We start from the raw sequence: 27,738 nt of genomic DNA, 5'->3' as shown, positions 1-27,738 counted from the left end.
GGGTTGAGCATTAATTATTTGTCGCCTTTCTACACCCAGCAAGCACTCTGTCGTGATTGGAAACAGTTGAAACGTACAGACAGATATCATCATCTTCCCATAAACAGTATCAGCCATTCACTTGTTTTATTTTTTTTTTTTTTTTTTATTTTTCATTATTGGGGGGTGGGGGGGGTGGGGAGGGGTAGGATATAGCTTTGTTGTTGTTGTTGTTGTTGTTGTTGTTGTTGTTGTTGTTGTTGTTGTTGTTGTTGTTTTTGTTAGTTGGGATTTTGTTTTGTTTGCATTTTTAAATCTTTTTTGTTTGTTTGTTTAATATCTTCTTAATAGGTATCAACCTGATGATAGAGGAATTTATGATTTGGCATATTTCCAGTTTCGTATATTTTAAAATTTGTGATTTAAAAGTGCAAAACGTTATAAAATTACCGCCATTTTATTATTGGTGACTTTTTTGTTTCAAAAACTTATAAAATGTCACACAATATCATTGATTATTTTCTGTCAAAACATTATGAAAGTGACCACCAACTTAAAATTGATTAATGTTATTTTTGGTATCAAAACGTTATGAAAGTGACCGCAAACTTAGAAGTGATAAATGTTATTTTTGGTATCAAAACGTTATGAAAGTGACCACCAACTTAAAATTGATAAATGTTATTTTGGGTATCAAAACGTTATGAAAGTGACCGCAAACTTAGAATTGATAAATGTTATTTTGGGTATCAAAACGTTATGAAAGTGACCACCAACTTAAAATTAATAAATGTTATTTTGGGTATCAAAACGTTATGAAAGTGACCGCAAACTTAGAATTGATAAATGTTATTTCTTTTATCAAAACGTGATCAAAGTGACGTTTCGCCACAGCCTTATACAAGCCGTACTCTGAAAAAAAAAAGATAGCTTTAAAATGTTGGCCAACAAACTCGTACTGCAATAAAAATCGATCGATAAATATGACCTCATCTTGTCAAAAACTCTGAAATATGTGACACTTGTCTCAAAACGGTATTAAGTCGGGATGATTAAAATGCTGAAAATGGTATTTGTAGCCAGAAATATCATGCTTAAGTTGAGTTTATATGCTTCATAGTGTGCGAAATACCAACGTTTCATATTTTTGACCAGTTTAACTATAATTTGACTTTTTTGCATCTGGTCCATTCCGACGTAATATCGTTTTGAGACGTTGGGTCACATATGGGACTTCAGTGAAATCTTGAAGAAATTCCAAGGTTTAAGAATATTGACAAGGTGATAAGGAATTTTAATTTTTTTGGTATTTGAAGCGCAAGTTATATATGTTAAATATATATATATATATATATATATATATATATATATATATATATATATATAATATATATATATATATATATATTTATATATTAGCTTTTATATAGGGCAATATCCACTAAACGTGCCCAAAGCGCTTTACAAAGGGTCCAACAGCAACACGAAACATAAAGAACGAGATACGACGCCTGTTCGGCAATAATAATTTTTTTTACCGACAGAGACAACGCTGTTAACGGCCAGGTACTCCTTTATTTTACACCTGAGCATGATGAGAGAATGTCTATGAGTAAAGAGTCTTTTCCAAAGACTCAACTATTCACCGAGCGAGGCTCGAACCCAGGACCTTCCAATCCGAAAGCGATTGTCATTCATACCACAAGACCACATAGTTAGTATGTTATCTTAATATGTTAAATATTATGATTAGGGGATTGGACAAAATCCTTATATTTGAAAAAAACAACAACAGGAATCTGGTATGATGATAAAGACGTGCTAATGCCCCCTTTATTCCCCATTAGGGAAAGGATTTACGTGTTCTTTGACCACCTATAAACCGCTTAACATCCCCTAACAAATAATAGTAATATTCCAAATGGCCGACCTTCACAGACAGATAAATCCTACTTGCTTTATCAATTAGTTTGAAAGCTGAGTAGCGGGCAGCCACCTCTCAGTAGCCATCAAGGGTTGGGTCTAGCGAATTCAAATAGTAGTCCTTCGGACCCCATACGGCAGGAGTTTATGTAAAATATCAGTAATAAACAAAAATGAATATAAATGCTTCAAAAAAGAACAAAATACCAAACACGGCACGTTTCGGACTCAAAACCCTTCTTAAGCCAACAACAACCAAAAGAACCCCACTAAATTCCATATAGACGACAGAGATAATTTGTAGGCTTCCCTTGTAGAAAAATCTTGGAAAGTAAACAAAAAAAGCGTTCGATATGTAACTAAGGAGTTCCAAATTGAGCGGAATTAAAACAACGAATAAAATTTTGGTGCGCGAAAAATAGGGAAATCGCGGGTAGAATAGAAATAGGTGTAAAGTGTATCTGTGCAAAAAATAAAATATAGCGGTGAAAATAATAATCCAGAAGCATGACGAATGCACAGTAATCATTAAGTGATCATGAATGTGAACGAATCTTGACCATCTCTACTCCAACGGTAAATGAAATAACACTAACCTGAGAAATATAAAAATCAGATTCAGTTGCGTACATACTATACTGCAGGCCGTACTGGTTTTGATCGTTGGTTTCTCAAAAGATTTGTCTCGATATAAGTTAATTTCCACAAGACATTAGTATAATGATAGTATAATAGATAAGTGCATGTTCGTATAATAACCTTTATTTCCTCGCAAATATGGCGGGATATCCACTAATTATTAGAGAAAAAAAGGTGTATGTGTATAATCTACTATCTACTACAACAAGAAAAGAAATAAAAAGAAAATTTAATGATAAGGACATTTGACAGTATAAATTCTTCTCAATTCAGTGAAGACGATAAGTTATTTCCCTTGAAACAAAAGGGCTTATGACGTCAATACCGCTTAACTCAATACAGTCAGCCATCGAAGATAATATACTTATTATCTTCCCTTAATAATTAAAAAAATAATGATAATAATAAAAATTTAATCAGGCTACGTCGATGCTTTTTATAATAATCTTGAAAAAAAAGTGGAAGAAAGTGTAAAATTAAAGCGGTTTGACACAATATTGGCTCCTTGTAAATCATTAAACCGAATACGTCAATATATGTTTGTTGGAAGTCTTGTACATTTAAAGGAAATTAATAATATTGTTCATTATTGTTGGATTTTGTTTGTGCCGGGGAGGCGGAGAGAGAGAGAGAGAGAGAGAGAGAGAGAGAGAGAGAGAGAGAGCGAGAGAGAGAGAGAGAGAGAGAGAGAGGTATTGGTATCATGTAGTCATTTTTGTCCTGTACACTTTATATTAGTTTAACGAAAGCGATTGTCTCCCTTGAAAATCCAATTTTAACGAGCAAATTAAAGACTCCGCTTTTCATCCATTTTTGGATACACTGGTGTTCAATTTGTTAGTAACGGGGATTGTTAGAACTCCTAAATCGCAAGTTGTTGTTTGATAAACATTACGTCGGAATTTGATTTTTTAAAAGTTATGAATAGGGCAGAGAAGTCGTGACGTCATACCTTAACCCTCTCCTTACCAGCCAGTTTTCAGAATTTCATCCAACATTTTACACTCACTCTAAACAATAATAGATTAAGTAATTCAAACAGCAAAGCAACCAATCAATTCTATAATAAATAATATGAAATGATCTCTAAAATACAGTGTCAAGTGTTTTGAGCTATAACAAAATATTTTCTGTTAATTTTGTGATGTTAATGATTGCATCGTAACGAATGTGACGATTTTCCCATGGTTGGTAAGAGAGGGTTAACAAGAAATGAAGTGAGTAGGAAAGTACCAGAAGACAAAAGAGAATAAAAACATCGCGGCGGCGATGGGGCTCGAACCCAGCGACCTTACTGTTACGTCAACTCCGCCTGGCCGGGGAGATAGTAACTCCACCGTATGAGCTAACCACGACCCGATAAAAAATCAAGCCTTAGTCTAACTAGAGCCTCTCTCCCCGACTTCTTGAGGTCACGGGTTCAACACACACAAACGCCGCGAAGTTAGTTGGCCAGCATTTAAGCTTTATAGCCTATATTCTCAACACAGCCCTATAACATTGAAACGATTGAGAGATTGAGTGAGTATGCTCCGGTATTTGGGGTGAATTTTATATTCAGAATAGTGAGTAGATCGCACGTTTGTTGATAACAACAAGAAGATGTTACACCTTTAATTCTTCCGGTTCCACACTCATGAAGGCTTGTATGAAACCAGTCCTTCGGATCATCATCATCATCATCATCATCATCATCATTATCATCATCATCATCATCATCATCATCATCATCTTCATCATCATCATCATCATCATTATCAATAATATCATCATGATCATCATCATCTTCCTCATCATCATCTTCCTCATTATTATCTTCCTCATCAATATCATCATCATCAATATCATCATCGTCTTCCTCATCATCATCATCGTCATCACCACCATCATCATAATCATCATCATTATCGTCATCATCAAGCCTGCGCTTTACCAAACTGAACTATCATATTTGGCCGATGAATTACAGGAATAATCTACTTTTTTGTATTATCTTTTATTCGCCAATTAAAAATTTCAATGTGATATAATAATATTTAAATGTTATCGCTTGGTCATTAATTCCGAAAGAGTTTACCTACGCCATTAAAATTTCGCTTTCGTCCACATTTCGTTTCTCACTAACCTTTCTCCTATTTAAATTGAGCTTTCAATTGAGCTTTTTTCTATAGTGTAATCTCCACTAAACGTGCTCAAAGCGCTTTACAGGGGGTTCCTAGCCAACAGCAACACTTAACATGTAGGACGTTACATGACGCCTGTTAAGCGATAATATTACAATTTTTTGGACATAGAATCTATTAACGGCAATATTTTACATCTGAATACGATGAGAGAATGTGAGTAAAGAGCCTCTTTCCAAGGACTCAACTATGCACCGAGCGAGGCTCGAACCCATGACCTTCCGATCCAAAAGCGAGTGTCATACCATAAGACCACACATACTTGGAGCACTTAATTTTTTTATTATTTTTTTTTATTCATTTTTTTTTTGTTTTTTGTTTTTTTGGTTTTTGTTTGTTTTTTGTTGACAACTTATCTGTGGTTTTTATTGTTTGCCCGAAGGATTTTATTAGCAAAGGATTTCGTAGTTCACTAACTTCCTGTTGGGTTCGTCAGTCTCTAATATATTAATTATGAATCATCCTCCCTTCAAATGACAAGTCGACTAGTGGTGATTATGAAAAGTGAGATGGCGTTTGTTTGTTGTGGCTTTGTTGCGGGTTTTTTTTGGTGACGGATTATGGGGAATTCGTTTTAATGGGAACTCGCAAGTGTTTGACGGGACTTGCCTTTAAGATTAGAGGACATTGTGAATGGGGTGGTTATGAAGGAGAATCGATACATGTTTTAGGGATAATGAGTGGATTACAAGAAATAGAGATAATGATTGGGTGATAATGGTGGTGGTTGTTGTGGTGGTTAGATGCGTGGGTTTTGTGGTTGTGGTGGAGGCTTGGTGATGATGGTGGTGGTGGTGGTTGTTGGTGTTGGTGGTGGTGATGGTGGTGGTGGTGGTGGTGGTGGTGGTGGCAGCGGCGGCGGTGAAAGATGATGGCGTTGGTGATGGGATGATGATGATGATGATGATGATGATGATGATGATGATGATGATGATGATGATGATGATGATGATGATGATGATGAAAATACATATATGCACATGCGATCATATATATCATTCAATACAATCAATAAAATCATTCATAGAAAACTGAAAGGAAGAGACTTTAAAGTGGGACACAGAATTACGGTGTCTGGTGTCTGCTGAAATAGCGCTCCCAACAGTGTTGTCCATGTATATCACTCAACTTCATTTTCTCAGCTTCAGCTTTTTAATTGTCTAGCAGACTTTTCTAAAGCAGACACTTCTTGTTTCATAAACAACTCCATTTGTAATTACATTTTTAAAAAAGAGTTTATGTCATGCTTCTAAATTGACAATAGATATATAAAATAGCGTTGACCTCGGAAGCAAAAGTGTTAAAGGGAGATAAATCTTAGTATAGATGCTGTGTGTTTAGTGTTTAAAAATAAACCCCCATAAAATCCGCTAGTCGGATATAACATACCAACACACAAAACAAATTGTAACCTTAAACCTTTATGGTCTTATCGATGCACTTTTATGTGAATTACTCACTGCTGGAGACACAAGGAGGAGATTGCAAGCAGTCTTGTGTTGAGAGAACCAGAAACTGAGGCAGGCAAAATAAAACATACATTAACTGTCTGCTAGATGACACAGGAACGGACAACACCCGGGAGCTGCGTACACTTATGGAGGACAGGACAGAATGGCGAAGACTTGTGGCTCATGTTGGGCCCCCCAAGGGGCGGCCTAAGTTAGTAAGTAAGTACTCTTAAATATATCTGGCTAAATACAATCACAAAGAGCTGAACAATCCATAAGAGTCAAGCGATGAATAGGCGGATAAATAATTCATAAAAATAGTTATATGTGGATATTAAATCCATCAGCCAGAACGAGCCTCATCACACAGTTAGTGGGACTATAAAGCAGGCCCATTGGAGTCACCAAGGCGACATTTACACGGATATAAGTTTATTATTAATACCAACTAATAACACCCCGTGAGTGTAATCATTAGCACGTTGGCGTCGGGATCCATTTTTCTTTCAAATCATTATGTCTTCTATTATAATATGACATTGTTGAGGGGTTATTTATGAGGCGCAATGACCATTAAATCAATGTGTTCGAAGCGCTTTTGGACTGGTCTCAAGCCAACGTCAATTAAAACAAGACATGTCGCATCTAATGCGCTGTTGTTTGTTGTTTTTTTTTTAATATATATTCGTAGCTTTTTGTGGTCTTCAACAAGTGCGATTGAAAGGTGGCAGACAAATCATTAAAGAAAATTACAAGAAAAAAATAAACATCCCAAAAAAATCAGTCGAACTCGTCTGGGGATCGAACCTCAGACCTTCTGATTACCGGTCAGACGTGCTACCATTACACCACAGAGGCTCCCGCTAGTGTTATACTGCAAGACCACATAGCTGCACAGCTGTGAAAGACGAGTTTTCTGGCTAAAATGTTCATAATGTGTAGTTATTTTTTGTTGTTTTTGTTTGTTTTTGCTTCTTTTTTTTCTTTTTGTTGGTTGCTTTTTGTTTTGTTTAGTTTTGTTTTGTTGTTGTCTTTTGTTTTGTTGTTATATGTTTGTTTGTTTAATTAGTTTTTTTATTTGGGGGGGGGGGGGGGGGGGGGTTCCAAGTACTGCAGTATGGCTGGTATCTATCGAAGGAACTGGGGAGTACTTAAAGGGCGATAACTCATCTTGCTCACTCATGTGACAAGAGTTATCTGTAGATAGATGGATAGTGACGAATAATTGTCAAGTCGTGATGAGCGTTTAAGTACGTGACTCCATTAGGAGCCTCGCGGCTCTTCTAGGATCCATTGACAAAATAACTTTTCTATTTGTTCATTTGAAATAGAAAACGTTTAATTATAATAATATTCCTAGAATAAAGTAGTCCCGAAATTGCCCCAAAAAAATTAGATGGAACGAAAGTGACGTCGTCCTTCAGTTTTTTGTTATTGTTCTTTTTTTTTTTTTTTTTTTGCAGCCATTTAATGATTAGTTCTAACTAAACTATATCAATCGGACTATAAACATTTAAGGTTACAAATAGTTTTATGTGGCCGGTACGTTATATCAGGCGGACGGATGTTGTGATTATTTTACCAAAAGGCAAAGCATCAATATGCCTTCAAGCTTAGACTTTAAACAAATTTCATGTCGACGAATTTGGACAAAAGGGCATTAATATTTTGATATAATATTGATAAATGAAATAATGTGTTTTCTAGCGAAGTCAGACTATATAAACGGTTGTGGTTACAATAGCTATAGTGTGGTGTGTTCGCACGTTATATCCGGCTGGCATTTGTTGTAATTTAACAACGCGCATAGCATCGAGTAAAATACAAAGAATAATGACGCAATTTTCCTATTTCTGGTAACCGATTATTTTAACATCTAACCCGTCCCGACATAATACCGTTGAGGGACGATAAGTTACTTAATTTTATAATTGAGTCAAGTGTGGCAATGGGCTGATGAGGTACGTACTTGCATGGCATACAACTAGTTCAATCTACGTGACGCGTATTAGTGGCGATGAGGAAGGGGGGGGGGGGGGTGTTTATGTTGAAACTGACGATGACCCTGATGATGATCAGTGGCGGCTCCTAATGGTGATCAAACGGGAGAACTCTGACAAGATAATTTATCATTTCAGGAAAAGGGGTAGGCGGAGGGGATATATTTTGACCATTTTAAAAGTCTTTTTTTCATGTCCAGTACCCAAAGTTAATGTGGTCTAACAGTTCTAATGGACAAACTCCCAAGGCAAGCGAATATTTTCAATTAAAACATTGCGTTCGTGAATGCTTGGAAATTTACTGTAGATTTGGAAAGAGTTCGCATGATTTGGTGTGATCCGTTGGTCTGTCTGTCCGTCCTTCCGTCCGCCCGTTCCTAGGCTTAATGATAAGAGAAGTTGATAAGCCTTTGAACTTCAGCGTAGCCATCGTTATGTTATACCTGACACTGAAATCGAAAAGGACTGACAGTTTGACGCCATTATGCCGTCATTATTTGTTTTTTGCACCGCCTAGTGAGTTGTCGTTAGTGGAGCTCATGGAAACAAGTTATTTCATTGGTTGAACTATTGAATACAACTCACGATTTGTTTTCTTTTGTGGCAAAAGACTGGCATTTTGACGTCATTTTTTGGTCAATGTCAGGCCATAACTTTACGAAGGCCACGACTTCAGACACGGAGTTACTTTTTAATAAAGTGACTCACAGTCCTGGACATGGGAAGCCTGCTGTTATGTAAACAAACTGTGTGAAGATCCTTTTTTACTGGGGAGAAAACTTCATTATCAATTAATAGATTATAGTGTGTGTGTCTGTGTGTGTGTGTGTCGTGTGTTTGTGTGTGTGTGTGTGTGTTTGTGTGCGTGCACGCGTGTGGCCTTGCGAATCTTTCCTCCGGTATGTGATGATTTTTTATTTAGGAGTAAGCGAATAAAAAAGAGATAAATAGACTTGGTGTGCGTGTCTGTGTGTGTGTGTGTGTGTTTGAGAGAGAAAGAGAGAGCGAGAGAGAGAGAGAGAGACAGAATGAGATAGATAGAAAGATAGCGATGGAGAGAGAGAGAGAGAGAGAGAGAGAGAGAGAGAGAGAGAGAAATGGGAAGAACATTTTTTGGAGTAATACCTTAAGATAAAAATGATTGAAAAGAGAGAGAGAGAGAGAGAGAGAGAGAGAGAGAGAGAGAGAGAGAGAGAGAGAGAGAGAGAGAGATGTGAAGTCAAGTCTTAATAGAATACGAGCCCACAACACGATGTGTATTGCCAGAGGACAGGAATAATTTGGAGTTGACATGGAGTTGTTTAGTTAGAGCTTTCAAAGAGGGTGACCGTTTGTATGGCCAAACTTGTGCTGCGAATCGTATTTGATATTGGCTGAGGGACAGACATGTCTAAGTTGAAAATGAGAGGAAATTAAACTGTCGTCCAAAGTCAAAGCGACGCATCAGGCTAAATTCTGATTTTTAGAGTGATTGCATATCCTATCAAATTCAGTCCCCTTGATTCGTGGCAAAATAAATAACAATAACAAGGACAGAAACTCACGTGGCTATCTAAGCGTTCGAGTGAATTAATTGGTGTGATGTATGATTTCCGTTCACTCGTAGAAACCATTAAGTCTTGAGTTCGAGAAATTGTTGTTTACGTCTAAGTGTCCTGATAATACAAGTAGCATCGTCGCCATCGTAAACTTATGGCTAGCACTATTCAGTATCTGATACTGAATAGTGGTTTTGCACTATTCAGTATCTGATACTGAATAGTGGTTTTGCACTATTCAGTATCTGACACTGAATAGTGGTTTTGCACTATAGTACGGTTTTTTTTCCGAAACCTGACAAAGTTATGGGAAGAGGACAGCTGTGGGAGTGAATCTGGGACTCAGAGAAGTGTACACTAGTGGGGAGTGAACCTGGGACTGGGTTTCGGCGGGTTTCTTAATAAAAAGCAATTACTTACGACACCTGGCAATATCCGACATAGTTATGGGAGGTAGGCAGCAGCGTGTGTGTGTGTGTGTGTGTGTGTGTGTGTGTAGAGGGAGGGGGGGGAAGGAGGAGGGGGATGAACCTGCGATTCAGGGAAGTGTACACCAGTGGGGAGTGAACCTGGGACTCTGGGTTTTGTAAAAAAGCAATAACAAAATGTGGGGGGGGGGGGATTACTGTTTTACAATACCCGACAATATGTGGCAAAGTTGTGGAAAGTAGGCAAAGCGTGGGGAGTGAACCTGAGACTCAGTGAAGTGTACACCAGTGGGGAGTGAGCCTGAGACTATGGTTTTCGGCGGGCTTCAGCTAGTTTCATATAAAAGCAATTACTTTTTTACGAAACCCGACGAAACCTGGCAATATCCGAGAAAGTTATGGGTAGTAGGCAACAGTGGGGAGTGAACCTGAGATTCGTGGAAGTGTACACCAGTGGGGAGTGAACCTGGGACTGGGTTTCGGCGGGTTTTGTAAAAAAAGAAAGCAATTACTTTTTGTTTACGAAATGCGCCAAATCCCAACAAAATGGGGCAAAGTTATGGAAAGTAGGCAAATAATGGGGAGTGAACCTGAGACTAAGGGAAGTGTACACCAGTGGGGAGTGAACCCTAGACTCTGGTTTTCAGCGGGTTTCAGCGAGTTTCATATAAAAGCAATTACTTTTTTACAAAACCCGACGAAACCTGGCAATATCCGAGAAAGTTATGGGAAGTAGGCAACAGTGGGGAGTGAACCTGAGATTCATGGAAGTGTACACTAGTGGGGAGTGAGCCTGAGGCTCTGGTTTTCGGTGGGTTTCAGCGAGTTTCACATAAAAGCAATTACTTTTTTACGAAACCCGGCAATATCCGACAAAGTTGTGGGAAGTAGTCAACAGTGGGGAGTGAACCTGAGACTCAGGGAAGTTTACACCAGTGGGGAGTTAATCTGAGACTATGGTTTTCAGCGGGTTTCAGCGAGTTTCACATAAAAGCCATTACTTTTTTACGAAACCCGGCAATATTCGACAGTTATGGGAAGTAGGCAACAGTGGGGAGTTAACTTGAGATTCATGGAAGTGTACACCAGTAGGGAGTGAACCTGAGACTCTGGGGTGTCAGCGAGTTTCATATAAAAGCAATTACTTTTTTACGAAACCGGACGAAACTTGGCAATATCCGACAAACTTATTGAAGTAGGCAACAGTGGGGGGTGATCCTGAGATTCAAGGAAGTGTACACTTGTGGGGAGTGAACCTGGGACTCTGGTGGATGTTGTAAAAAAGCAATACCAAGGGGGAGGGGGAATTACTTTTTTACGAAACCCGCCAAAACCCGACAAAGTTATGGGAAGCAGGCAGCAGTGGGGAGTGAATCTGGGATTTGGACACCGATGAGGATTGAACCTGGGACTGCGAGAGGCTGATACCAGTGGACAGTGAGCTCAGAATGTACTCTTATTTCGAAACCTACCGAAATTGTCAAAAGTTATGGGAAGTGTGCACCATTGGATAATGAACCGGGACTCAGGGAAGTGGACACCGGTTGGGAGTGAACCTGGGACTGTGAGAAGAGGATATCAGTGGAAATGAACCTGGGACTAGGGAAGATGGATACCAGTGGGAAATGAAGCCGGACTATGGGAGATGGGTACCAGACGAGAATGAAGCAATTACTTTTTTACGAAACCCGCCAAAACCCGCCAAAAAACCATAAACTTAGGTTTACTCCCCAATAGTGTACACTTCCCTGAGTCTCCGGTTCACTCCCCCACTGTTGCCTACTTTCTTTCCATAACTTTGTCGGTTATTTTCAGGTTTCGTAAAAAAGTAATTGCTTTTTTTTTTTACGAAACCTAGCCCCATGTTCACTCCCCAATGGTGTACACTTCCCTGAGTCCCAGGTTCACTCCCCACTGCTGCCTACTTCCCATAACTTTGTCGGGTTTCGGCGTGTTTTGGCAGGTTTCGTAAAATTCAGTAAATAGATGTTAATTGTAGTCTAATATTCAGTATCTATTTAAATTATTATTATTATTATTATTATTATTATTATTATTATTATTATTATTATTATTATTATTATTATTATTATTATTATCTATCATCATCAATTATTATTATTATTATTATTATTATTATTATTATTATTATTATTATTATTATTATTATTATTATTATTATCACATAAATTTTAATATAATACGGCAATTAATTCACGGAAGTACATCGCTCAATTAAAATTGGCAGAAAGTCGGCCCACATATTTATAATGAATCGGGTTTGCCTTAGATGACGAAACAAACAAACAAACAAACAACAACAACAGCAACAACAAGAACAACAACAACAACAAATGAGACAAACAGAAAAAAGCAAGATTTTAAAAAGTAATAAACAATAGAAGAGCACAATAAAGAAAAACAACAACGAGATTATAACACATAAAAGATATTCGTAATAAATTTAAATTAAATTTAATTTAAATTTAAATTTAAATGATTAAATTACTCCAACTACTTGATTAAAAAAATCATAATCATAATAATGATGATGATGACGATTACAACAACAATGATAATAATAGTAGGTAAGTAGAAATAATGATAATAATAATAATAATAATAATAATAATAATAATAATAATAATAATAATAATAATAATAATAATAAAAATAATTATAATAATAAAAGAACAATAGTATAATAGCAACATTAAAGTATATTACAAGCAAATAAAATCATAAAAACAAAAGTTTAAAAAATATCAATAGACAGAAGGAATTTTAAAAATAATGGGGGGGGGGGGGGGGTGGGAAGTTACCCCTACAGTGATTTGAACTCTCGAACCTTAAGCTCAGAGTCAAACAGCTTATATCCACCAAGCCATGGTGTCACTGAACTTTTAGTGACATTTAATCATGTCTATTTAGACATTTAAAAATGTATTTGAATGAGACTCTTATTTTGATATTTTGAACTATGTTAATTGCACAAAAGCAGAAATTTTAAAAATTACGATCAAAATATTTTTACAACTTTGAATCGGGCTGTCATTTACTGCACGTGTTCAATCTGGAAGTAGGTCAAGAGTTTATTTCCATTCAAATGAGATTGTCGCATTTTTCACTCTCTCTATAAAAAAAAGAGTTCCTAATGGATACTGAATAGTGGCAAAACACAAGTCAGTATCTGATACTGAATAACCACTTCGTAAACTTATAGCCTGACACTGACCAAATAATGACGTCAAAAGACAAGTCTTTGGCCACAAAAGAAAACAAATCGTAAGTTTCATTATATAGTTCAACCAATGAAATAGTTTGTTTCCTTGAGCCTTACTAACGACAATACTCTTCAACAGTCGTAACGTCACTTCCTTCCTAATGACGCATGGTAACTTAGTAACACTGGCTCTAAACTATCGGAACAATGGCGGACGCCCGTATGAAATATTTCTCCGGCGAGCATAAAGGGCATCCAGAGGGGGAAAAAAACATAAATTTGATCATGTTTTGCCTTTTACACATTCTGATCACAAGGCGGCGTGACATCAGACTATTGAATCGTATTCATCAGAAGCTACACACACTTAGAAAATGACGTCAAACTATAAGTCTTAAAGTAAGGGTTCTAGTGTCAGACTATAAGTTAACGATGGCTACGGCAGTATCTACAGTGTTGGACCGTAGCCATCGTTAACACAAAAATATAGCCTGACACGAGAACCCTCAAGGACTTATAGTATGACGTCATTTTTAAGGTTTGTGCAAAGTCTAGTGAGTTGTCTTTAGTCTTTAGTAGAGCTCAAGGAAACATGTGATTTCATTGGTTGACCTATTGAATAAAACTCACGATTTTTTTTTGTGACCAAAGACTTGTCTTTTGACGTCATTTTTTTGGCCAGTGTCAGGCGATAAGTTGACGATAGCTACGGTTGGACATAACTAAGGGACGTAATCGAAGACAAATGCATTGTCCAAATTCCTACCCACGTTCGTTGTGTGTCAAAGAAAGAGCGACGTGGCTTTAATTGGACCAAAACTAACAGGAATCGAACTTAAAGACGGCGAGTGCATGGGTAACGACTTATATATTTGCAAACTTAATATATGTATAGATGGAATGAAATTGACGTCACTCAGGTCTTTGTTATTGTTTTTTGCAATCCGCGTTTATGAGTAATTCTCACTAAACTGTATCAACTAGACTATAAACGATTATGGCTACACATAGTTTTGTGTGTTGGTCCGTTATACTTCCGGATGGCAATGTTGTGAGTTTCTTAGCCAAGCGCATACTATATATATATATATATATATATATATATATATATATATATATATATATATATATATATATATTCCAACTTACATCTTTACACTTTATAAAATCTGTGGTGTAATGGTAGCATGTCTGACAGGTAATCAGAAGGTCTGAGGTTCGATCCCGAGTCTGGTAGACTGATGTTTGGGAATGTTTTGTTTTTTTCTTCTATTTGTCCTTTGTCCTTCTTGCTTTGTCTGGCACCTTTCATACAAACATGTTCAGATCTTTATTTCAACAACATCAAGAAAGTTAAAAGTGCTGTAAGAAATACATTTGCCATGTTGAGCGAATTTCAATCCCCGAGAACATTCAATAATCCAACAAAGAGTCCATTCATCTATTTATTTCGTTTCGTTTCCTATTATTTCAGAGCAAATGTCTATATCATTTTCCTCCTCAATCTCATTCATTTGCCGGATAGTTGTTTTTTTTTATTTATTTATTTTTCTTTCTTTGTTTTTTGTTTTTCTTTGTTTTTAATCCAGAATAGTAGTATTTATGAGAACGCACACAATGGAAAGCCTTATCCTGAATACGTACAAAAGCCACAATTCGTTACTGTAATGTGTTGTCTCCTTAGTCTAAAAAACAATGAAAACCTTTTTTTGCCATCTTCATACGTATTGTCTACAGTGCCATTGTCTTCAATGCCAAACTTCAAACGGATTTGCATTAAGAAGAACAAGGAGAAAACAAAGAGATTAGACCCCTGGTAAGATATTAATGATAAACCAGCAATATCGATCAACGTAAAACGATGACAGGTCATTTGTTCTTGTAACCAAGGGGTAGACATGATCACAGACAGTTGTTTATGAGATTACTATTATTGTAAACCAAAATATTCGGCTTATGTGCAATTGTAAAATAAAAATAATAAAAAAAATTACGACCTTTAGCCAGGGAATCAATGGATACCGTTACCTATACTAGGCATTCCATTCAGGAATAGAGATAATTCATCAAACAAGATGTCTGATGTCAAACAGGAATCACCCATGTTTCCGAGTGAGCAAATAGGTGGGGTTAATAATCCATCTTGCTCCAGGAAAATACAAACAAACGAAAAGGCCTGAAGCGGGGCTAGAACCTGGGACCTTACGGGTCACAATGCAATGCCTTAACCACTCGGCCACTTCGTCCCCCCCCCCCCCCGCCCAAGGAGAGAAGGAGGCGTTCTTTTGGTTTATGTTTGTTTGTCATTTGTTGTTTTTTCTGGGGTTTTTTTTTTCATTTTTCTCGTGTTCTTGTTGGAAAGTAAAAATAAAAGATCGCATCTCACAGATTTATCAACATGTCTGGAATAATTAAGGATCACGCTGTTTGTTGAACGCTGGCCAAATTTTTATTGAGCTTTTATATAGAGCAATGTCCACTAAACGTGCTCAAAACCTTTACAAGGGGCTCCTGGCATACTTAACATGTAGGACGGGACATGACAGCTGTTTGGCGAAATTACAATTATTTTCGGACAGAGACAACGATGTTGACGACTGGACACTCATTTTACACCTGAACACGCTGAAAGAATGTGAGTAAAGAGACTTTTTCCAAGGACTCAACTAGCGTCGAGCGAGTGAGGGAGGGTCGAACCCAGGACCTTCCGATCCAAAAGCGAGTGTCATACCACTAGACCACATAGCCACATATTGTGTCTTTCCTTGAGTAAGGCAGTTAACTGGTTATTTGTGCAGCTATGTGGTCAGTAGTATGACACTCGCTTCGGATCGGAAGGTCTTGGGTTCGAGCCTCGCTCGGCGCATAGTTGAGTCCTTGGAAAAGACTCTCTACTCATATCCTCTCACCGTACTCTGGTTTAAAATGAGTACCTGGCCGTTAACAGCGTTAACAGAATTATCGCCAAACCGACGTCATGTCTCGTTCTTTATGTTACGTGTTGCTGTTGGTCAGGGACCCTTTGTAAAGGGCTTTGAGCACGTTCAGTGGATAATGCGCTATATAAAATCTCAACTAAATTTCATTTTTTAAACTTACAAGTCTGTCCTTTTAACACATTCTGGAATACAAACGATAAAGCAACGCAAGCCAAAACGCCTCAAATCCATTTAGTAGCTCCCGGTGGAGCTGGGCGCCCTTGGGGAAGTATCGTTGAGATAGAGAACAACTTGACTATTTCTAATTAGAATTCCTAAATCCCCTCCCTATAGAGCAGTAAAGTTAGGTGCCCCAAACGTAAACAAAGGTCGAGAAGCACGTGGCAAACCACATGTTCCTGTCTTGACAGCTCACGTTCCAATGTAAATAATAGAAAAAAATAACCTTTAAAATTTGGCTGTTAGGTGGCAAAAGAAACACATATTCATAAATACTCGATCATGCATCAAATAATGTCTAGATATGGATATTTTATGGAACAAAAGGTAAAATTTTCTAAAATTTATCAAAAGTTACAGTCTATCTATTTTTAGACCAGAGCAAATTATTGCGCTGGTGTGAACAAAACGAGAATTATTCGGAGCCTGATTTTCATAATAATTTAGCCTTATATTATTATTTCTGCAACTGTTAGATTTTATGTAAACATATTTTCAATACTGAAAGTGTATTGCCTACAACTCAAACTACAAAATTGGGAGACCTATATTGTGCGTAAATTATTCCGGTCCCTAACGGAAATCACTAGCAACTTGTTATTGTTTACGTTTGGGGCACCTAACTTTACTGCTCTATTCCTGTGTCACTAGATCACTGGATGGGCGAGTCGAACCGAATTCTTTGAAATAAATGTCACCGATTCCCGCTGGGCGATACCGTATCTTGTTTTGTTGCGGGTGTGGGGTGTGTCTTTTTTACGAAACCCGCCGAAACCCGCCGAAACCCGCCGAAACCCGCCGAAACCCGCCGAAACCCGATGAAACCCGACGAATCCCGACAAAGTTATGGGAAGTAGGTGGCTGTGGGGAGTGAACCTAGAACTCAGGGAAGTGTACACCATTGGGGAGTGAACCTGGGACTGGGTTTCGGCGGGTTTCGTAAAAAAGAACCAGTGCTTTTTTACGAAACCCGCCGAAACCCGCCGAAACCCGGCGAAACCCGACAATATACAGCAAAGTTATGGGAAGTAGACAACTGTGGGGAGTGAACCCGAGACTCAGGGAAGTGTACACCAGTCGGGAGTGAACCTGAGACTAAGTTTATCGGCCGGTTTCGGCGGGTTTCGTAAAAAAGAATTAGTGCTTTATTACGAAACCCGCCGAAACCCGCCGAAACCCGACAATATCCGGCAAAGTTATGGGAGTTTGGCAACAGTGGGGGGTGATCCTGGGAGTCAGGGAATTGCACACCAGTGGGGAGTTAACCTGGGACTGTGTAAAAAGGATATCAGTGGGAAATAAACCTGGGACTAAAGGGACATGGATACCATTGAAAGTTGAAGCCGGATATGGGAATTGAGTACCAGAGGAGAATGAACCTGACACTATAGAAGGTGGGCGCCAGTGGGGAGTGAACCTGGGATTCAGGGAATTGCACACCAGTGGGGACTTAACCTGGGACTGTGTAAAAAGGATATCAGTGGGAAATAAACCTGGGACTAAAGGGAGATGGATACCATTGAAAGTTGAAGCCGGATATGGGAGTTGAGTACCAGAGGAGAATGAACCCGACACTATAGGAGATGGGCGCCAGTGTGGAGTGAACCTAGGACTCAGGGAAGTGCACACCAATTGGGAGTTAACCTTGGACTGTGGGAGATGGATAACTGTGGGTATCCGAGCCGAACTATAGGAGTTGAGTGCCAGAGGAGAATGAACCTGACACTATAGAAGGTGGGCGCCAGTGGGGAGTGAACCTGGGATTCAGGGAATTGCACACCAGTGGGGATTTAACCTGGGAATATGTAAAAAGGATATCAGTGGAAAATAAACCTGGTACTAAAGGGAGATGGATACCATTAAAATTTGAAGCTTGGTATGAGAGTTTGGTACCAGAGGAGAAAGAACCTGACACTAAAGGAGGTGGGCGCCAGTGGGGAGTGAACCTGGGACTATGTAAAAAGGATATCAGTGGGAAATAAACCTGGGACTAAAGGGAGATGAATACCATTGAAAGTTGAAGCCGGATATGAGAGCTTGGTACCAGAGGAGAATGAACCTGACAAAAAAGGGTGTGGGCGCCAGTGGGGAGTGAACCTGGGACTATGTAAACAGGATATCAGTGGGAAATAAACCTGGGACTAAAGGGAGATGAATACCATTGAAAGTTGAAGCCGGATATGAGAGTTTGGTACCAGAGGAGAATGAACCTGACACTATAGGAGGTGGGCGCCAGTGGGGAGTGAACCTGGGACTATGTAAAAAGGATATCAGTGGGAAATAAACCTGGGACTAAAGGGAGATGAATACCATTGAAAGTTGAAGCCGGATATGAGAGTTTGGTACCAGAGGAGAATGAACCTGACACTATAGTAGGTGGGCGCCAGTGGGGAGTGAACCTGGGACTATGTAAAAAGGATATCAGTAGGAAATAAATCTGGGACTAAAGGGAGGTGGATACCATTGGGAGTTAAAGCCGGATTTGGTAGTTGGGTACCAGAGGAGAGAGAAACCTGACACTATAGGAGGTGGGCGCCAGTGGGGAGTGAACCTGGGACTATGTAAAAAGGATATCAGTGGGAAATAAACCTGGGACTAAAGGGAGATGAATACCATTGAAAGTTGAAGCCGGATATGAGAGTTTGGTACCAGAGGAGAATGAACCTGACACTATAGGAGGTGGGCGCCAGTGGGGAGTGAACCTGGGACTATGTAAAAAGGATATCAGTAGGAAATAAATCTGGGACTAAAGGGAGGTGGATACCATTGGGAGTTAAAGCCGGATTTGGTAGTTGGGTACCAGAGGAGAGAGAAACCTGACACTATAGGAGGTGGGCGCCAGTGGGGAGTGAACCTGGGACTATGTAAAAAGGATATGAGTGGGAAATAAACCTGGGACTAAAGGGAGATGAATACCATTGAAAGTTGAAGCCGGATATGAGAGTTTGGTACCAGAGGAGAATGAACCTGACACTATAGGAGGTGGGCGCCAGTGGGGAGTGAACCTGGGACTATGTAAAAAGGATATCAGTGGGAAATAAACCTGGGACTAAAGGGAGATGAATACCATTGAAAGTTGAAGCCGGATATGAGAGTTTGGTACCAGAGGAGAATGAACCTGACACTATAGGAGGTGGGCGCCAGTGGGGAGTGAACCTGGGACTATGTAAACAGGATATCAGTGGGAAATAAACCTCGGACTAAAGGGAGATGGATACCATTGAAAGTTGAAGCCGGATATGAAAGCTTGGTACCAGAGGAGAATGAACCTGACACAAAAGGGGTGGGCGCCAGTGGGGAGTGAACCTGGGACTCAGGGAATTGCACACCAGTGGGGAGTTAACCTGGGAATATGTATAAAGGATATCAGTAGGAAATAAATCTGGGACTAAAGGGAGATGGATACCATTGGGAGTTGAAGCCGGATTTATTTCCCACGGATATTCTTTTTTAGATATTCACAGGTTAACTCCCCACTGGTGTGCAATTCCCTGACTCCCAGGTTCACTCCCCACTGGCGCCCACATTTTATAGTGTCAGGTTTATTCTCCTCTGGTAGCCAACTCCTATAGTTCGGCTCGGATACCCACAGTTATCCATCTCCCACAGTCCCAGGTTAACTCCAAATTGGTGTGCACTTCCCTGAGTCCCAGGTTCACTCCACACTGGCGCCCATCTCCTATAGTGTCAGGTTCATTCTCCTCTGGTACTCAACTCCCATATCCGGCTTCAACTTTCAATGGTATCCTTCTCCCTTTAGTCCCAGGTTTATTTCCCACTCATATCCTTTTTACATAGTCCCAGGTTCACTCCCCACTGGCGCCCACCTCCTATAGTGTCAGGTTCATTCTCCTCTGGTACCAAACTCTCATATCCAGCTTCAACTTTCAATGGTATTCATCTCCCTTTAGTCCCAGGTTTATTTCCCACTGATATCCTTTTTACATAGTCCCAGGTTCACTCCCCACTGGCGCCCACCTCCTATAGTGTCAGGTTCATTCTCCTCTGGTACCAAACTCTCATATCCGGCTTCAACTTTCAATGGTATTCATCTCCCTTTAGTCCCAGGTTTATTTCCCACTCAATTCCTTTTTACATAGTCCCAGGTTCACTCCCCACTGGCGCCCACCTCCTTTAGTGTCAGGTTCATTCTCCTCTGGTACCAAACTCTCATACCAAGCTTCAAATTTTAATGGTATCCATCTCCCTTTAGTACCAGGTTTATTTTCCACTGATATCCTTTTTACATATTCCCAGGTTAAATCCCCACTGGTGTGCAATTCCCTGACTCCCAGGTTCACTCCCCACTGGCGCCCACCTTTTATAGTGTCAGGTTTATTCTCCTCTGGTAGCCAACTCCTATAGTTCGGCTCGGATACCCACAGTTATCCATCTCCCACAGTCCCAGGTTAACTCCAAATTGGTGTGCACTTCCCTGAGTCCCAGGTTCACTCCACACTGGCGCCCATCTCCTATAGTGTCAGGTTCATTCTCCTCTGGTACTCAACTCCCATATCCGGCTTCAACTTTCAATGGTATCCTTCTCCCTTTAGTCCCAGGTTTATTTCCCACTCATATCCTTTTTACATAGTCCCAGGTTCACTCCCCACTGGCGCCCACCTCCTATAGTGTCAGGTTCATTCTCCTCTGGTACCAAACTCTCATATCCAGCTTCAACTTTCAATGGTATTCATCTCCCTTTAGTCCCAGGTTTATTTCCCACTGATATCCTTTTTACATAGTCCCAGGTTCACTCCCCACTGGCGCCCACCTCCTATAGTGTCAGGTTCATTCTCCTCTGGTACCAAACTCTCATATCCGGCTTCAACTTTCAATGGTATTCATCTCCCTTTAGTCCCAGGTTTATTTCCCACTCATATCCTTTTTACATAGTCCCAGGTTCACTCCCCACTGGCGCCCACCTCCTATAGTGTCAGGTTCATTCTCCTCTGGTACCAAACTCTCATATCCGGCTTCAACTTTCAATGGTATTCATCTCCCTTTAGTCCCAGGTTTATTTCCCACTGATATCCTTTTTACATAGTCCCAGGTTCACTCCCCACTGGCGCCCACCTCCTTTAGTGTCAGGTTCATTCTCCTCTGGTACCAAACTCTCATACCAAGCTTCAAATTTTAATGGTATCCATCTCCCTTTAGTACCAGGTTTATTTTCCACTGATATCCTTTTTACATATTCCCAGGTTAAATCCCCACTGGTGTGCAATTCCCTGAATCCAGGTTCACTCCCCACTGGCGCCCACCTTCTATAGTGTCAGGTTCATTCTCCTCTGGCACCCAACTCCTATAGTTCGGCTCGGATACCCACAGTTATCCATCTCCCACAGTCCAAGGTTAACTCCCAATTGGTGTGCAATTCCCTGAATCCCAGGTTCACTCCCCACTGGCGCCCACCTTCTATAGTGTCAGGTTCATTCTCCTCTGGTACTCAACTCCCATATCCGGCTTCAACTTTCAATGGTATCCATCTCCCTTTAGTCCCAGGTTTATTTCCCACTGATATCCTTTTTACACAATCCCAGGTTAACTCCCCACTGGTGTGCAATTCCCTGAATCCCAGGTTCACTCCCCACTGGCGCCCACCTTCTATAGTGTCAGGTTCATTCTCCTCTGGTACTCAATTCCCATATCCGGCTTCAACTTTCAATGGTATCCATGTCCCTTTAGTCCCAGGTTTATTTCCCACTGATATCCTTTTTACACAGTCCCAGGTTAACTCCCCACTGGTGTGCAATTCCCTGACTCCCAGGATCACCCCCCACTGTTGCCAAACTCCCATAACTTTGCCGGATATTGTCGGGTTTCGGCGGGTTTCGGCGGGTTTCGTAATAAAGCACTAATTCTTTTTTACGAAACCCGCCGAAACCGGCCGATAAACTTAGTCTCAGGTTCACTCCCGACTGGTGTACACTTCCCTGAGTCTCGGGTTCACTCCCCACAGTTGTCTACTTCCCATAACTTTGCTGTATATTGTCGGGTTTCGCCGGGTTTCGGCGGGTTTCGGCGGGTTTCGTAAAAAAGCACTGGTTCTTTTTTACGAAACCCGCCGAAACCCAGTCCCAGGTTCACTCCCCAATGGTGTACACTTCCCTGAGTTCTAGGTTCACTCCCCACAGCCACCTACTTCCCATAACGTTGTCGGGATTCGTCGGGTTTCATCGGGTTTCGGCGGGTTTCGGCGGGTTTCGGCGGGTTTCGGCGGGTTTCGTAAAAAAGACACACCGTTTTGTTGCTGTCTATGTAACGTCTCGGTTGTAATTGAAGGATAATTTTTATCTTTGATTTTTTTTTTTTTTTTTTTTTTTTTGTTTTTTTTTTTTTTTTTTTGTTTTGTCCGTTTTGTTTAAGCGTTAGCCTGTATTTAACAATTTGATCTATTTTCAATTATTTTTATTCAGCAATCCGCCTCTCTCACTATCTCCCTCTCGCTCTCTCTCTCTCTCTCTCTCTCTCTCTCTCTCTCTCTCTCTCTATATATATATATATATATATATATATATATATATATATATATATATATACATATCTATCTACCTATATATCTATCTGTCTGTCTGTGTGTATGTGTGCGTGTGTGTGTCTATCTCTCCCACTCTCTCTCTCTCTCTCTCTCTCTCTCTCTCTCTCTCTCTCTCTAGTATCTTTATCCCTTACTAATCACACATTATTAGCCTGCACGAAAACAAACTTTAAATACTTTTGAACAGTTATAATAATATCGTCAGCAGTTTGTTATACTTCTGTCGTATCTGAAAAAAAACACGTATTAAATTTTTTGGCCAAAAAACTTGTCTTTCAGATATCGATCGATTAAAATGATCCTCATCTTGTCAACATTTCTCAAACCTGGGATTTCACGGAAGTCTCAGGTTTTAGAATTTTTGAAAGATGTTCATTTCAATCAATCTATTTTTTGAAGGAACCGTTTTATGGCAAAAAAATTTTAATACGTCTATATTTTTTTTTCAGAATACGTCAGACTTTGCATCAGTACTGCACTTATACTACAATTAACATTCGTTCAAATTATTAATCATTTAAAGCGTTCAGAGCTTCTTAATATATAATATAGGAAAAAAAAGAAACAGTCTATTTTCATGCTTTGTCTGTGATTGGGTAGCTGGGTTTGTTAGATCTGGCGGAAAGCACTGTGCGCTAGACTGGCGTCTTATTCTAAAATAATAATAAAGTAGCAAGCAATAACTACTGCCCGTTTAACGGGCTATAGAAACCGGGATAAACTCCGGCTCTATGGGTCTAATGACTCTGGATTGACTACCACAATTTGTCAGTGTGAGAATTTCACAATATGTCAAGAATTATAACGGAGCGGGCAAATGCGTTTTCAGAATGATTGTCATTTGAAGACACTCAACTTTTTGTCACTGATTTTAGACCACCAGTTGCGTGATTACTATTCATGATCATGTCATCACGTCAGTCGTTCACATCAGTTGCCCGTTTAATGACGTATTCTGGAAAGACACATAATATTTTTCAAATAATTTGGCCAGAAAACTCGTCCTTCAAATAACTATCGATTTAAATAATGACCCTCATCCTGGTAAAAACTAACTCTCAAACCTGGGACTTTGGGAAACCGAGCGAGTCCCAGGTTTGAGGTGTTTTTTTCTTCTTTTTTTTTGCCAATTGATCGATATTTGGACGAGTTTTTCTGGCCAAATTTTTAAATACGGTTTTTTTTATTACGACAGTTAACTGGTTACTAAAAGCTCTTTGTTTTGTAGCAAATTTCTATGAGATTTTAATTTTCATCACAAACGGAATGAATGAACAGAAGGTTTGTTTGTTTGGGTTATTTTCGGAGGAGGGGAGGGTATAGATTATACACTGTGTATATAATCTATGGCCATTGTATTTGACTTATATTTATAGATAGATCGAAGTTGACGTCATTCAGGTCTTTGGTACTGTTTTGCCACCCACGTTTATGAGTAATTCTCACTGAACTGTATTAACCAGTCTAAAAAATCATAGTTACACATAGTTTTGGTGTTGGTCCGTTTTACTTCCTGATGGCAATGTTGTGAGCTTCTTAGCCAAGGGCATACTATCTATTGACAAGAATAAATAGCTGTGCCTTCAATGAACGATGCCTATTCAATGACCTATTCATGATAAGTCGATCAACTCAAATTGTACGATTCTAGTGTCGAATAAAATCTGAACTGAATTTCATATGTCTTAATAGACAACACATTTTGTGACTTAGTAAGAAAATCTCCAGGGATCTTTTTATTGGGCACGGAGATATTTTCTGCATTTGATATCTTATAAATTTCAATCACTTATCGTTGAATTATTTCCGAGTGTTGATAACGGAAAAATGGTGATATGATTTTTTTAAAAATTGTATTCAAATAATGAGAGGACCCACTAACTAGTATCGATTCAATTCAAGTACTCCTACCTCATTGTTGGACTCGCTAACCGGAAGGTTGACACACAATTCATGTGCTGAAAATGATGGCGTCTGTTTTCCATGGGGTTTGATGAAAAATAATTGATTTTTTAAATAAAATTATCACGATGTATAATCAATCTCCCCCTATACACGAAACCCATCGTTATGTCAATCGCAAAAGCAATGCAAAATTTGGTGACTATTGCCCAGTGGTTTTGGAGCCATTGTGTTACCATAAATCCAATTTGCAAAAGATATAACAAGATATTTACAAATTTGATAACAGATTGTTTATATGATTCAATAGTCTGAAGTCAAGTTCGTCCAGCAACCAACAGCTTGGTTCTAAACAAAGAAAATCGGTACTTTTTATACTTCATGCTGGCTAGAACCTTTGCACAAGTCATGTGATCACAATAAATATCAAAACATGATCAGATTTATAATGGATGTTTTTCTCCTCTGGATACACTTTTATGCTCGTCGGAGAAGTATTTCATATGGATGTCCGCCATTGTTCCGATAGTTTAGAACCAGTTACTAAGTTACTATGCGTCATTACAGAGAAATGAGGTCACGACAATATTGATTGAGAGATAGATAGATAGATAGATAGATAGATAGATAGATAGATAGAGAGAGAGAGAGAGACACACACACACACACAGAGAGAGAGAGAGAGAGAGAGAGAGAGCGAGAGAGAGAGAGAGAGTGAGTGAGTTTATTTTTTAACTTCAAGCAATGAGAAAACATATATTTTTTTATTAATAAGACTTGTAAATAAAACACTTCATCTTCATCATCATCATCATCATCATCATCATGATCATCATCGTCATCATCATCATCATCATCAGCATCATCATCATCACCATCATCATCATCATTATATGTGTGTGCGTGTGTGACAAATGCGTATAATGATGTTTTACAATTTTGTGCGCCTAGAGCTGTTTTGTCAAAGAGATTGGGCGCTTTACAGATAAATTATTATTATTATTATTATATTATTATTATTATTATTATTATTATTATTATTATTATTATTATTATTATTATATTATTATTATTATTATTATTATTATTATCATTATTATTATTATTATTATTATTATTATTATTGATAACATTATCATCATCATCATCATCATCATCACCATCATCATCATCATCATCATCATCATCATTATTATCATAATTATCATTACAACCTTTATCCAATCCATATTATACCCAAGTAAAGTGATACACCATTCAAAAATATTTAAAACATTCTATTCTCTTTTATTTCCAGATCAAACCTGAGAGCAACTAAAACTAGAAGAAATACCCAACCCATCTCCAGTCACACAAAGGAAGAGGTAAGCTTTCAGTTGTATACTTTTTGTAATGCCATCCCGCTTTCTGTTCTCTTCTACTCTTATCTCATCGTCTTATCATATCTTATCTTATTAAAGGCTGAATATAGGAATTATCCCCTAAATCAATCGATCTTTGATGAAAAAAATCAATAGGAAATTTAATGGAAGCTTCAATTTAATATACAAAAACAGATAATGTGAATGTCTCGAGTTTCCTTTTCATCAACAAAACACGATAAATGAAACAAACTGTTTTCGTTTATTAATTTGAAACTTTCATTCAATTGCCTATTTTATTTTTTTTAATTAATAATAAATAAATAAAATAAATTTAAAAAAAAGGTTCCCTTTATTCATTCGAAGGGGAGACTGGAATAACCCAGGCGTGAGTCTCACTGCAGCGCCGCAAATTAATATAGGGCGAGGTGACTTGTTCAAGGCCACACAACGCAGCAGCGGGTGATCGAACTCGGTACCATCCGGGTACGAACCAAAGACAGTACTTGCTTCGAGCCACTCTACTTCTTCGAGATTCAAGTAGCCACATTTTGTTATGTTAGATATGATTTTTTTTTTTTTGCAAATGTTTCTGCTTGAAGCTGAAAGAAATAAATTACAATAATAAAATTCAATTTACGAAGACAGACGGTATGGACGTTTTGAGTTTCCCCTTTATCAACAGCAAACGATGAATGAGACTTTAAGAGAATTAGAGAGAAGACTTCATGTTATATTTTAACTGTAAACTTAATTGTCATTATATGGAGAGGCGCGCCATCAAACACAACGTAACTAAACTTAACCTTTGGTTCAAGACCTAGGTGTATTAGCGGGTCTGATAACCAAATGCATTTATGACCTGACTTAACATTGTTGTAATGGACAATATTAGCGTGATTTTGAGAATATCTCCATTACAACAATGAGCCCATAACCATTTGAGTGATCAGACCTGCAATTAAAAGCACGTCTTTCAAGACCGAATACTGTTTATAATATTTAAAAAGAACTTTAAAAAATAAGATTCCCTATATTCATCCCTTAGGGGAAATTTTTCTCTCTCGGGTCTATTCCTATGGAAGACTGGAATAACGGTGGATGAATATAGATCTGAGGAAATTTTTCTTGATTGTGGGGTTTCCCAGGGTTCAATACTTGGACCCGTTCTTTTTGTTCTGTAAGTTGGCCTTCTGTCTAAAATCATCAGAAGTTTCGGTCTGTCTTATCACCAATACGCAATTGTACTGCAGTTCCAATACGAGAAATTTACAAGAAGTATCAGCCGTAATAGTAAGAATTGTATCCAGAGTGTGAAGAAATGGATGAATGAGATAAGACGGAGGTGCTGTATTTTGGGAACAGGAAGTTGAAAAGTGAACAGATTTGATGCTGGGGGGTGCCTCCATTCAAAT

At 38.8% G+C, this 27,738-nt stretch overlaps 1 protein-coding gene across 1 annotated transcript in view; it reads left to right on the top strand.

Annotated features, from left to right (window-relative positions):
- LOC144970529 (uncharacterized) overlaps positions 1–27,738 on the top strand; it is a 158,631-nt gene that overhangs the window by 53,127 nt on the left and 77,766 nt on the right. Inside the window, exon 2 of the mRNA XM_078910266.1 lies at positions 26,260–26,326. The gene's annotated coding sequence lies outside the window, so the exon portion shown is untranslated. The remainder of the gene's footprint in view (positions 1–26,259; positions 26,327–27,738) is intronic.

The sequence above is a fragment of the Berghia stephanieae genome, chromosome 4 (assembly GCF_034508935.2).
Source record: "Berghia stephanieae isolate SIO BIC M18660-M18661 chromosome 4, UCSD_Bste_1.3, whole genome shotgun sequence".
In the NCBI taxonomy this organism is placed as follows: Eukaryota; Metazoa; Mollusca; class Gastropoda; order Nudibranchia; family Aeolidiidae; genus Berghia; species Berghia stephanieae.
Note: the sequence above shows the minus strand (reverse complement) of the source record. Positions and strands in the feature narration are given on the sequence as shown.